The sequence below is a fragment of the Bombus terrestris genome, chromosome 7, assembly GCF_910591885.1.
Source record: "Bombus terrestris chromosome 7, iyBomTerr1.2, whole genome shotgun sequence".
Classification (NCBI taxonomy): Eukaryota; Metazoa; Arthropoda; class Insecta; order Hymenoptera; family Apidae; genus Bombus; species Bombus terrestris.
In genome coordinates this window covers 20329589-20343346 of record NC_063275.1, presented here as the reverse complement: position 1 = coordinate 20343346, position 13758 = coordinate 20329589, and the positions used below count along the sequence as shown (strand labels likewise).

The 13758-nt window shown below is 36.2% G+C and overlaps 1 protein-coding gene across 4 annotated transcripts in view; it reads right to left on the bottom strand.

Moving 5' to 3' along the window:
* The window catches only part of LOC100649961 (glycogen-binding subunit 76A), a 153027-nt gene that overhangs the window by 99158 nt on the left and 40111 nt on the right, over nucleotides 1-13758 (bottom strand). The gene's annotated exons all lie outside the window — the stretch shown is intronic.

Genomic DNA, 13758 nt, shown 5'->3' with positions numbered 1-13758 from the left:
TACTTCCGTTATTCGTTTAAATGGCTATGCTATTCAAATAAAATGTTGTTAATATATTCCCTCTGTTGTTTCTTAATTCTTCTATTTTCGTTTGTTCCAATTTATTCAAAGAAAGAATATTATTCGAACGGCTAAGAATGATATTTTAGGCATTCTTTTATAAGTGAATTTGAATTCTTCAGAGATTCTCCTATTCTTCAAGTTCTTCGATGATCGTCGAAGAAATGTTGTAATGATGCTGTTCTTTATAATCGTCGTATTTGTAATATATATAACAGAATACTGCATTGCGGTTAAATTTTGTAATTGTCACACTAGAAGTATATTTATTCCTTTACTTTTGAATTATAAAACAATTTAACTATAAAATAATTTAATTTTAAACTAAAGAATTTAAATAGTAAATATATTATTTCTACGTTTTCTGCAATAAGTACTTTAGCATTATAATCTGCTGATTCTATAAAAAGATAGTGACTGCTTTTTCTAATTACCAATTTGTCATTAATTTTTATACTTTGATACAACGTTTGTTATTCCTATATTTTAATGCAATATCTCAATGTTTATTGTTATCTCAGATAGACCAAAGTGCCCGGATATTTATAAACGATGGCTTATGCTTCTCCATTGTATCGACATAAATCTATATCGTCTGACATGTATAAGAAATTCTGCCTTTACCTTTCAATAAACGTTCAACGTTTGCCTCGCGCTAATCCCTTGTTGTTCGACTGACGTTTTCTTTCTTATCTGCTTGATGTTAACCATTCGCGATATCAAAGTTCACCCCATGGAATCTGCGACCGAGTAAGTAGAACTATGATTCAAACTTGTTAACAGGTAACTTGTTGGGCGAATTTACGACTTGGCAGACGTCTATCTGTATGAACCTGATCGATAAGTGCTAGACGTAAAAGGGAAGAGAAAGTTCAGACGATTTGAATGTGTCAAGCTACAACAATGCCCACGATAAATGGAGAATATTGTTCGAGTATTAGCGTGCCTTTGTGGCCGAGTTATTGAGACGTTAGAAGGAAGTACTTTATAAAATTGGACTGTTTAATCCGAGGAGCGAGAGTGAGGTGTTAAATCCGTTAAGTAGTCTTGATCTTGATCTTTCTACGATTGTAACAGTGCCAATTATTCGTTTTACAGACAACCAACGATATTCTCCAAGGTTCGAAATTTCGGTGATAGGAAGGGAAGCTAAATTTTCGATCAAGCTGAGATCCAAAATGCAACCAAATTCTCGAACGTTTAATGTTTGAAAAAATCGCACTGATTTTCTCTATAGCTATGACAATCGTATGTTCTTTATCGTAAAGGATGGTTACTTTATTCCACCGAATTTATTTTAAATATACACTTAGGATTTATTCCAACGCGATGATTCACGCTATACTAGAAGCTTAGGTCCAGTCAAGTAATACATTGTATCGTAAAATGAAGAGAAATATAAAAAATATCAAGAACCTTTATGTCCACGAGAATTTGAGTTAAAAACTTGCTTCTCCGAACAAGCTTTCCGAGCAGTCGAATAAACTGTAATTACGTTGCTGGTTTCTACAATTAATCGACACAGAAGTCACCTAAACACGAGTACACAGAATTATAAGTAATCATCCCATCGCTTCTCCGTTAACTACCACTTTATAACTATGTACCTATATCCAGATCATTGAAACATTTACATATGCCATATCCTACAATTTCGCTGTGCCGCGTCTGTCATTCATGAGAAGCTGCAGCTGAGTTAATAAAACGCAATCGAGCTCATCCCCTTCATTTGCATCTCATTCGAGGCAACCTGTTTCGCGCTGCAAATTGTAAAACTGACGAAAAAATGCCGAGGAAATATCGCCAACGAACACCGAACCCGTCCGCTAATAATTGCCAGAGGAACTGAAAAGGAGGCAGGAGAAGAAAATTCTACCGTGGCACGCATTCTTACGCGTATTACCGTTTCAATAATAAACAGGTATCGGTTTCCGAGCGTTCGTAGACGATTACACGAGTTGCTAGTCGTCTCACGCGAGATCCTCTATAACGAGGATTAATATCCTTCTCTATTTAGCCGGAGACTTACGAGTTGCAGATGTAATCGTCCTGCACTGGTGGAGAAAGAACGGCGATGAGAAAATTTATTCGTGCGGACGATTAAATAAATCTTTCGTGCCACCAACAAATCTTAACGGAGTAATCGCGGCAGATATCGTTAGATTAATGGCAAATGATCCTGCGACCCGTGACACTGGATCCAGCGAGACGACTGCCGAGAAAAAACGATAGAGTAGGAATATACAGAAGTCTCGAATCGTTTTGCCTGCGATTTAGACGAATAGCTTACCGATATGTGCGTCTGTTTCGTCGGTTTTTCGCTGATTGAAATTTTATTAGGAAGATAGAGAGATTTCGAGCGATGGGAAAAATTACGAATGATTGAGATTTGATATTTTGAAGAGACTTTGAAGAGACTTTCAGTGGATGTTTGGAAAATTGATCTATGACTATGGAGAAAATTCCTTCAATTTCTTCATACAGTGCTCTGAACTGTTATCGCATTATGCTTCGATGTTACAATTTTGAGCAATTTAGTTAGTAAATATTCATTTAAGAGAAAACGAACATTCGTAACATTAATTCGTTGCATTTAATCGACAATAACCGTATGATATCCAGGAAATAAGACTTATCAGTGTACCGAGAGCGTCTAGGAATTCTATTAACAATAATTAATTTAACAGAAAAGATCTCTCTATAAGTTTGGTTAAGCAATGAATTCTGAGAAGTCTAATCATCGATCAACTTTATCACTGGAAAGAAAAAACATATATATATAAGAGCTGTGTAAAAGTCCTCTCTTCAGGAATCGATTTGCATAAAGAAATTACTCGACGACGTATCGAAATACACTGACAAGCCGCACACGAATAACGAGATAGTAAAAGTCATACACAAGAAAGGACGATATGGATCTGTATGCACTACAATTCAGCAAAGAAGCAAGCGCGCCGTAATGCTTATCGCTTATTCGAAACAACTAATTTACATACATACTTGATACGTGCACGAGTTACTGCGAAATACGAAGATCAGCCACGATTTACGCGCGAACGAAAATTTATTATCAAAACCAGTTCATCGTGCTAGAAAATTACTCGTACGCTCTAAATTAAAGTCCAGATCGAATTTGCATAGCGAGACGTCGTAACGTATAAACCACGTAGAAAAATGGTATATCCGTCTGTCGAACAGCAAACGATACTATTTGCTAAGATATGCGCACTCAATTTGCTACATGGATTTCAATTACTCACTTGTTCCGAACGGTTCGCTCGCTTAGTGACAGGTATTTAATACGAGAAATTCAACGCACGATGAACTAGCTTCATCTTTCACTGCGTTCTCGCGTTTATAGATTTTGTTGCTAAAATTAACTTAGCAATAACGCATGTAATTATCATATTAAATCGTAATTTAAAAGGAAGCTTGTTAATGTCTTCGAACGTGAAGGATATTCATCTATAACAAGCTTCTACGAAAAAATAGAACGCTGTATTCAGGCAAATATGTTTCTAACTGGATATTAAATAGAGAAATTAATAAGACGGATTAGCGAAACTGGGCAATAGAAAAGACGTCGTTATTCGACAAAAATATCCAATAAATGGATAGCTTTAAATGAGATGTACCATAAACAAAGAAAAAATAATACACAGATCGTTTAATTAATAATATTCTAATTCCATGAAAATACATTTCGAGCGACTTTACTACCAAATACTTAAAGAACTTTTGTAAAAGACGAAAATCTCCAGCATCCATATTCAGTTCTACGTATATGTATATCCCCGTGATTTTCTTTGTTTCATCTTTTTCGCAAATAACGTTGGATACCATCGATAACTGGTAGCAATCTCAAGCGGAGTATTGATTAAGTGCAACAAGAGGAAAGCAACGCCTCAAGCGTACGAAAGCAAATGACTGAAGAGAGCGTTGAAGAAAAGGCAATTAAAAAAATACCCAGGATTATATTATAGGTGCCGTTTCTTTAGAATTTTGTCAAACCTTATCGTGAGTCGAGTCAATTATCGTGGCCTTAAAGCCAATACGCGGCCGTGTAATTGCAAGTCTGGCTAGATGAAGTCCACTCGGAGGTGAGCAACCGGTCGCGGAAGGGGTTAATAATAAGAGTCAACCAGCATCTGCGTCTTATTACGAACGGGGAGACTGATGGAAGCGAAAGGAACGCGAGACGTGCCAGCATCAGGGTTGCAACGAGTCATTAATGCTTTCGGACAAAACACCTCTACGAACGTTGCAATTACTCGTGCGCGATTTATTATGTTCGGATACGCTGGAATAACGAAGCGTGCACGACGTTCGGACAGCCCACGTTTTGAGAACTTAATGATTTGCGATACGGGTTGCATTCATGGTACTTAATTTAATAATCGTTGATTAACACACAACGAAGGTCGGGTTAAAAATTGCAACGAATAAAAAGAGTCGTATCGTGCAGAAAAAATATTTAGATATAATTTAAATCTGCTCTTTTCCTCGTTTTTCTTTTTTTTATGGCGCTTCTTTTTTCGGATTTTTGGGGAGCAGAGGAAGTACTTTATTTATAAAAATCATGGAATACTCGCAAGGTAGTAAAATTTATTGAATACCAAAATCAAGTATTTAAAAGGTATTCATATGTTTGAATAATGTGTAAGGAGAACAATGACGTTGAAAAAATTGTCGAACTCGATAGATAGCAGAAAGATGTACTACGCGATGCTTTCTTCTTTAAGTTAGACGCAATCGCTTCAGCTATTATAATTATTATGGTTTTAGGTAATTTTTAATTATAGATCGAGATTTAAAATTTTTGTTCTAAAAATTTTTATAGCTATAACGTTTTAGATTAAAATTTTGTAAATTATCCATTATAGAGGAAGAATTAATTCGAAATATTTAACTAGCAGCAGCTTTATTCTACGTGGTGTATGACATGCGTGTCATCGTCGTACAAATTTACGTATATTAAAATCTCGTACATGGGCGAAATATTTCGTCACGTGGTATTTCATGCGATCTGTCGCTTTAATGAAACATTTCGTTTATCTTTTCATGAGAAGTCAAAACGTCCGGTTCGAAACGGAGTGAAAATCAGTTTGCTCGTTAACCACGTTAAATGTAGAATTTCACAACGATGTTTCGTCGCTCTTCTTTTTTATATTTTTATCGATGTACCTACATCATATACGTGCAAGCGTATAATAATAATTCTATTTGAATTGAAAATATGAAACTACCGAATTCGTCGCAAAATTGTAACATCGCGTCGCTCTTCTACATAAAATCCACATATCTTTAATTTTCACTTTACACGAAATAACGATCATAAATATTGGAAGATATACACGTGAGATATTTTATCTGTATCGTTATATGGATGCAGATGTTAAAGGATTATGAACCTTGAATTGCATGCTATTACATTTTTATAAATTAATAAATATTTTTCATTAACGTTAATTACGTAATTATAAAGATCTTATTAATATAAATGATATTTGATGTATAAGGTTTGTAAATAATGCAAGTACGAAGATTTATAGAGCATAAAGTGAGTCATACGCGTACCGCCGTGTCTGGCGACAGACGATCCTTTTCTACTTGAGTTTTATTTCGGCTACCTTTTCATATTATTTCAATAAAACGTTCATGATATAATAGTGATTAAATACAATATTTATAATAAGTTATTTATTCTGTATATTGTTCGTTAAATTATAAGGTTTAATAAATAAATCGATATTTATTATTTATATTTAAATATACCTGGAATTTTCCTTCAAGTATTACGTGAAACTAAAATCTTTCGTACGAAATATAAGAATATTTTATGAGTACAGGAGACATAAAACATTGAATTTTACACAAAACCGGATTTCGATCCGTCGAGCAAGTAGAAAGCATGCGAAAAGAAAACAAAAGAAATGTTATTTCAAGGTACATAAATGATGGCACACGAAAGACTATGTAGTTGCACTGCACTTTCCGCTTTCCCATAACGATACTTTCGTCATTTTAATCATTAACTAGTATCAAAACGTAGCATGTAAAGCTGACCTTAAAAGTTGTATTAAAATTCACCTTATTTCTTCAGAAAATCGAAACTGGATAAAAATATAATACATAAAGATACGTGTATAAACAAATTGAAAACTCGATAACTCAATTAAATCCATAACATAAATAACTTGCTCGTATAATTTCCGATACAGGATATGTCAAAGTTGCGTCAACATTTATTATTATTATTATTATTATTACAGTTATAACATTATTCACCTACATATTATATCGTCATGTATATTACAATATTATTATTACTACAAAAATAATATTCACACGATTTTAACATATCCGGTATCACCACGATCCCACCTCTCAAGTTCAACGAGACAATACGTTGCACTGTGTTTGCGATCATTTTTCTCATATCGAACATCACCGAGATCTATTGGAATATAGAATCTATAAATGGAACTACCTATATCTTACCGCACATTTCAAAAATGAATCTCAACCTATTCTTGCACATGCGAATATGTTACAATCTGTACTACTATCGTATCGTTAGATTCGCTGTTAAAAGAAAAATGCCCATCTCTATGGAGACAAATAACGAGGAAGTGGCAGGTGTGAATAAAACATATACGTTCTTTGGCGCTGATTATCACGCAATAACGCACCGTCGCGACCGAGATCGCCGGGATTGTATTGCGTTTGCCAAGCCACGGGTAATTTTTACAAGGATATGGGTTAGATAATCGATGCGCTGTACTATCGACGTAACTATTAAAATATCGTATAGCACGGTAATCCGATCGTCTAAGCGAATCTGAAATAGAATTCGTCTCCTTCGAGCGATAGAAATGTTCACGCTGGATATGACTCATATAAGAAAAATCTGGAAAAATTCGACGCGTATACGTATTTACAAAACAACTATTCGTCACGAGGTGTTTGTCCAATCGAACAAGACCGAAACTCTGACAACTCTGTTTCGATTATTAGACTCGCACCTTGACCTATTCTGGTCAATTAAAAATAACACAAGGCTGAGAACTCGGGAAGAGTTATACTTTGTGTTTGCAATGCTCATCGTTTCGCACCTTACGCAACAGATAAAAATTGGCTCGCGTCTGCGTATCACACGAACAAATACAATATCAAGTTCCTGTTGGCGAGACAACTTTCGACCGAATGTAGCGCACACTGACAGTTCTCTCGCGTTGTTTCGTACAACGACATTGAACCCTATTTTTCCACGTACAAATTCGATTCAAATCGGTGTAATCTTCTTTATTCATTGTTAAAGACCGCAAAAAGAAACAACAAAATCTTCTAGGTTCTATAGATTCGTATCAAATGTGTGAAACATCTTCTAAAAAATATGAACAGTGTATTATTCAAATGCAAATTGTATAATCTTTTATTAATTCTCAATGCTGTACTTACCGCTGGTAATGCAAACCCTAATTTTTTAAATAATCGTCAAGAACTTTTTAAGAAAGCTTTCCATCGTGACTGAGAACCAAACGAATATTCGTGCTGGAATAGATTATCGGTTGTGAGTAAAGAGTGAATTGAAGAACGCAAGTGAAGCTTTGGGATGGTGTCACGTAAAGCTTTAAAATGCACTGTGCCGCTTGGAAGTTTGATTGTTTGGGAGAAGAACGTGTATTGTGGTTACGAAGTTTTAAAAGTACAATATGATTCGAGGAAAAGCTATGGAGTTGTCGAGAGTCATGAAAGAATCATGAGACAGCCGTTCAGAGTCAGAGTTGAAGGAATCCAAAGTCATTTTGAGTAAGGTTCATTGCGTCGTTAAATTGTTATAGCGTTATCACTATTTCGTTATTAACGAGCAATAATCCATCGCGATCAAAAATTGCTGGAATTGTACAAATAGTATTTTCAGTACAAATCATTCGCAAAATATCTCTTTCTTTGATTGAAACAAATTCTTTACCACGTTCTATCCCTTTAGTTATACCAATGGCTGGTTCAGCTAACTTTATTACCTGAAACATCTCGCTTGTTTTTGATGATATCGAAGAATATTTCAAGAACAAATTACTTACAAAATTACAAACAAAATCGCGTATTTTTTAATACGTTGATCGATTCAGCTGGACCTTCTCCAGAAAAAAATATTAATCTACTTATGTCGCAGAACTATACTAATCAGATATCGTCGATTGTCTGGAGAACGTCCAGCTGGATCGACTGATATTCAAAGATACACGATTCGATTTAAAGAGAACATTGGTATGTCTTCTACGCGTTCATCTACGAAAAAGCTAATCACGTCAAATTACGTTCCTCTCAAAACCATTCAACTTGAACCTGAAACATTTTGTAATATTATCAGAAACGAGCGAAATATTCCTAAAACTAGATGAACCAGCCTGTGTACGTAAAAATACGAATGTAAATAAACATTCACGGTCATATAATTTAAATATCTATTGGGTTGATAACTAAGTGATTGCGGATTTTGTCATTAGGTGATATTGACAAAATGCGCAATCACTTAGTTGCCAAGCCAATATTACTCAACAGCTTTGAGAATCTTTTCAACGTCCGAAATTCGGTGCATGTCAAACGTACTTGGCATTTATCACGTCCCACATATCGACTCTCTCGCGAAGCCTCGAAGAACGAATCTTAATTAACGCGTTAATTACTGGAAAATAGATGCGATCGGTCAAACGTGACCAATGAAAAAGGCGCTTATTGGTAATCCCACTGCGATAACCTCGCGCAAGCAATCTCGTTTCTCTCTTTAAACGCTTCATCGCTAAATGAAGCGGAGGAAAGAGCAAAAAAATTGTGTATGTTCGGCACAATGACACCAGTGGTTAAATCTCGCGTGATAGGTAATAAGAGAAAGACAAATTTCAAGTATCGCTTGTTATAATCGTGTGGAAGATACAGAAGGCACGACTTACGAGTTCCAGATTGTAATACTCTTACGAAACGTAAGCAAAACGTTCTAACTTCCTTTTTAACCCCTTCGAGAAATTATGCTTATTAATTCGTGGAATAAAATAAATTTGACGAAGTGATAAATTTATATGCGTCTCTTTCTGAGAAATGTTTAAGTTAATTGTTAGAAAATCTTTCGCTTATTTAATAGCACAGCTTTCAAACTTTATGGTTTCATAAAGCTTAATCAAATCTTACCAATCTATCTCCAATTTTACGCGAAGACGTTATAATAATCATTGTATCGGATAATAAAAGTTTGAGGTGTATAGGTCGTGATAGGTACTGAAGGAACACTCGGATATGTTCAACAACAGAGATATTTATTCATATATATATATTCTTGGTATACAGTTATGCGTGGAACGCGCGATTACTAATATAGGTTCGCGGTTACAAGTTCGAACTCGGCGCGATACGTTTCGCGATGCGATTCAAGTCGGATGATGATTGCCTGAAATATCGAGAAATTCGGATCAGTGATTACGGCCCACCACGATCAATTCGGACAGGCATCTCCTGACTGACTTTGCGTCACGATGATGCTGCTTAGGGTGTGTCTAAGGATACGAAATCATCGGATTCATTGAGGGAAGCGTTGGTTCGGAAAGTGAGGGAAGTGGACGTTGCTGTTAAGTGACTAAAGTTTAAGTTGGTGGTTGGGAAAGGATACTAACCACCCTTGAGAGAAAGTTACTAGCGGAAAGCATCGTACGTGAGGAAAGCAGATATCCAGTATCTTCCCGTAGTGGGTGGTATCTATAGGGACTGTTAAGACAAAGACTATTTGTCCCTTTGGAGGACCTTAGCTAAATAAATCCTAAGATTTATAGCAGGTCCTTAGGCTAGCTGAAAATATTAGGTATGAATGTATCGACATCTGACAATCATCTTGTCCGAAGGATAGGGTCTTTGTGTAGCGAGCTACGTAACAGAAATCGTTGGAAAGTTTACTGTCGAGTACCGCTACAAGTTCAATAGATTTTACCCATTACCTATAGTTTTTGGTATGGTAATTGGCATTCAGCTTCGAATCGAATTAGGTGAGTTCAATACCACCTAATGACAAAATCCGCAATCACTTAGTTGCCAATCCAATATATTTAATTGTCGCGATTGCTGTAATTTGAGTTCATGTTTGGAAAGAATATTTCGTTTCCTTAAATGAAGTATCGAAATTTTGCTCTTTATGCGTCTAACATAGCATATTTCAATTATAACATAATTTTCGTTATAATATGTGTATCGTGCATTGTTCTTTGTCAATTGTATGACAAATAAAATCATATAAAAAAAACGTATAAAATCATGTCAATAGTAACTTCTCTATCTCATACATCACGAATGTTTTTAATTCTGCACATCACAGACAAAGTCCATTAAACGTTAAATTTTAACACTTTACAAATAAACATATGCGACTTACGTAGAAAAAATAATTGCTCGCGTGTATGTAAATTTAACAGTGTTTGTCCACGTATTAGTTAGTCATACAGTTCAATGCACGTTAAGGTTGAAAAATTGATAATAATACTCGACGTTTTTTCATCCAAATACACGCAGTGATAACACGGGCGTAATGATAACGCAGATTAAATGTCACAGTAGCGTTTATTTAACAGTGGTACTAAATAGATAAACCGTATCTCGATTTTTTTCCGACAGCCACCGCCAAAGAACATGAAAATTAAATACTTGTTGAAATATGCAAGAATTTCGGCGCTGGGGGCTGCCGACACATTGGTAAAAAAACAGGGGAGCAAGCTGATAAGCAGATGAAGCGAAAAATATTCTCCGCCACTTGTCTGCAGACCCAGAGAAAAGACTGAGTCCCTTAAAATTAAATTTATGTAACGCGAAGTGACGAAATATTCCATCGAATGTAATTCTTTGAGAAATCGAGAAATCCCCGCAAGGAGATTAACACCTATATGCTACTTCGATTTTTTATTTCATAAGACCGAATTTCGAAATCAGCGAAACATACGTCGGATCGAAAATCAACGATGAAAGTCAAGATTTGACATTTTTTAAGAATTGGAATTAGATATTATATAATAATATATAGGTCAATTCTTGCTTTTCTTAAGTTCTTTTAGTTTCGTGATTAGTCGAATTATAATTTCATCTTCTGCCGCGATATGTTTTCATAATTTGAAGACGTGAATTGTTCGTGATAACAAACGCAGAATGAAAATATCGCAGTACGCTTCGTATAAAAATATCTTTCCGAATGTCATACGAAAACCTGTTCTTTCCTTTCGTCAGAGGTCCAACAATACACGTTCCATATATCAATATTCTACCAAATCCTAAAAACCTTGGAAACCCTGAACGCCTCAAATTCTTATTCGTACGAAATCTTTAAAAAAAAACCATCTCAAGAAATACTTGCTTTTACCTAAAATCTCCTCAACGAACCTGACCATTAAATATATGCGTGAGATTGGCGACAAAGAATCAACTGCTAATCCGACAAACCAGCGTTGATCGCCCACAAAACAGGCTTGAAGAGAATATCAATTACCGAGAACGAGCAGCGAGATAATCCAGCAACGTGAAATAATGGTTGAAAGTAGATCAAACGAGAAGAAACACGAGGGGGTGTGTAGCAACAGGTATGTGGCAAGTGGTTAAAACGAGTCTAAGACGAAGCTCGCGCGAGCGCGAAACGAAGAGAAGAGAAGAGAGAAGAAGGTTCAGGGCAGCCAAGCCTTTGGAGGGTAATTTATTTAAACGACGGCCTATCTGCACGTCTATCGGGTTGCTAGTCTCGCGGTGGTTCGCTGATAAATCTCTTTCTCTCCGCTCGTGGTGTGTCGGTACTCTTTTTTCAGCCGACTCGGCCGGCAAAACGTAAGGAAGGAGTGTACGCGGAGGGTGACGGGGGTGGTGTATATACTAGGAGAAGAGAAGGCTTGTTAGTAACTTCAGTAAAGTGGCGGGCACAACGGGGCCCGTTTTGTTTCCCGGTTTCGTAGCTGGACCATAGCGATAAGCTTGGGAGAGTTTCGCGCAACGAGCCCGGACGACTATAAGGGACCTTAACGTGCAGGTTCGCGCTCAACAGGATCGCTGAACCACGAATAAATCCGGCTGCCGTACGTCTTCGTGCAGATTAGATCGCCATATCCGCCGTGACTCGATGCGATGCGCTACACCGCTGGATTTTCGATAATAAAACGACAGGATCGCGATCGTTAATCTCGTAAAAGGAAGCAGTTACCGTTAGACCGATGCGTCGAGCGCGTGCATCGCTTCTTTACTATCCGAGCGCCGCGTCTTGTCTTTCTGCTTGTGACACTTTTCACTGCACTTTTCATCGCCACATTCCCGTTCAGCCTACCAGAGTCATCGGCTTTTTGCCTTAATTCTGGCGTCGCTCCACGTGTTTCGCTGTTTTTCTACCAATTACCAACACCTGGCTACAAGCTATCGCTTTATACGGCGTTTTATTGAATCACTAAAATTGAAATTATCCAATGTTTTTAGGTGGATATTGTAGAGGGTGTTCTTTTAATTTCAGTATGTTTGTAAGCTAAATATAGTTTACAAGATACCATTGTCTAAACACAGCTGTGAGAAAAATGATCGAACGAGTGGTAAATGATCATTTATAGCTGTTTTTACGAAATGTACACTTGAAGTAATTAAATACGATATATCGAATGTCGTTTTACGTTCAGTAATAAATATTTAAAAGTATGTAGATGTAACTGAGACGATTCTAAATGGTTGCCTTTTGATCGATTGAATACGTATCGATCTCTTACTAAAAGCTGTGTAATTTATTAATTAAAACTTATCCTATGTAGTACGATTATTGTTTGATACATTAGAAGAGAATCTTGGCGTAACTTAGTCGCACGTCATGAATAGCGGATACTGACGTTCTTCGTGTATCACTATGATCAAGAGTCGTAACCATATTCATGACAACTATCCCTTTATCGTGATTCGGATGTGTATTCGTGGCGTTGGCAAAGATACGCGTCACTTCGTCTCTAGACGCGGGGACATCGTGTCTTTGTCCAGAATAGACGCGCGTGTAGATCTCCGCGTGCATGTTGCGAGTGGAGTTTGAGCGTGCAAGAAGATTTGCCACGATGGAGTACGTTCTTTAAAGCCACGACATCTCTGCTCGTCACATAACAAAAAAGCTTTCAAATCTATCGCTGATTTATGGAATAAATCAGATAAAAAGTAATTGTATCATAGAACCTTATTATGAAATGCCATGAATTTTTAATTAGATTCTCAGTTCGTTTCTTGTTAGGTAATTTATATTACAAAGAAGCAACGTAAAAGTCTTGGGAAACTTTGGCAGCTTTGAACTTTTTGAAATTAGCGTAGGTAAAAATTCGACAGCTTAAATATTTAACATTTTAAGTAAGAAACTCGATAACAGGTACAGAGATCACGCTTATTGTTAAATCATTAAAATAAATGTCGATTATATACAAAACTAATCTCCTGTGAAAATGTGTAACGATGGTTCGATTTTGCTTCACAGCTTCCTCGAACTCTCATTTCTTTTTTCAATTATATGAAATACGTATATAAAATAAATAAATGAAATATATAAAAATGTCGTTTTATTTTTTAAATGAAGCTATCGTAAGATTCAGCAGGAGAATAAAATGATCGGTTATGGAAAGTTCTTAATCTAGCACTTTGCTGTTAGGTGAAATATACTCGATGACA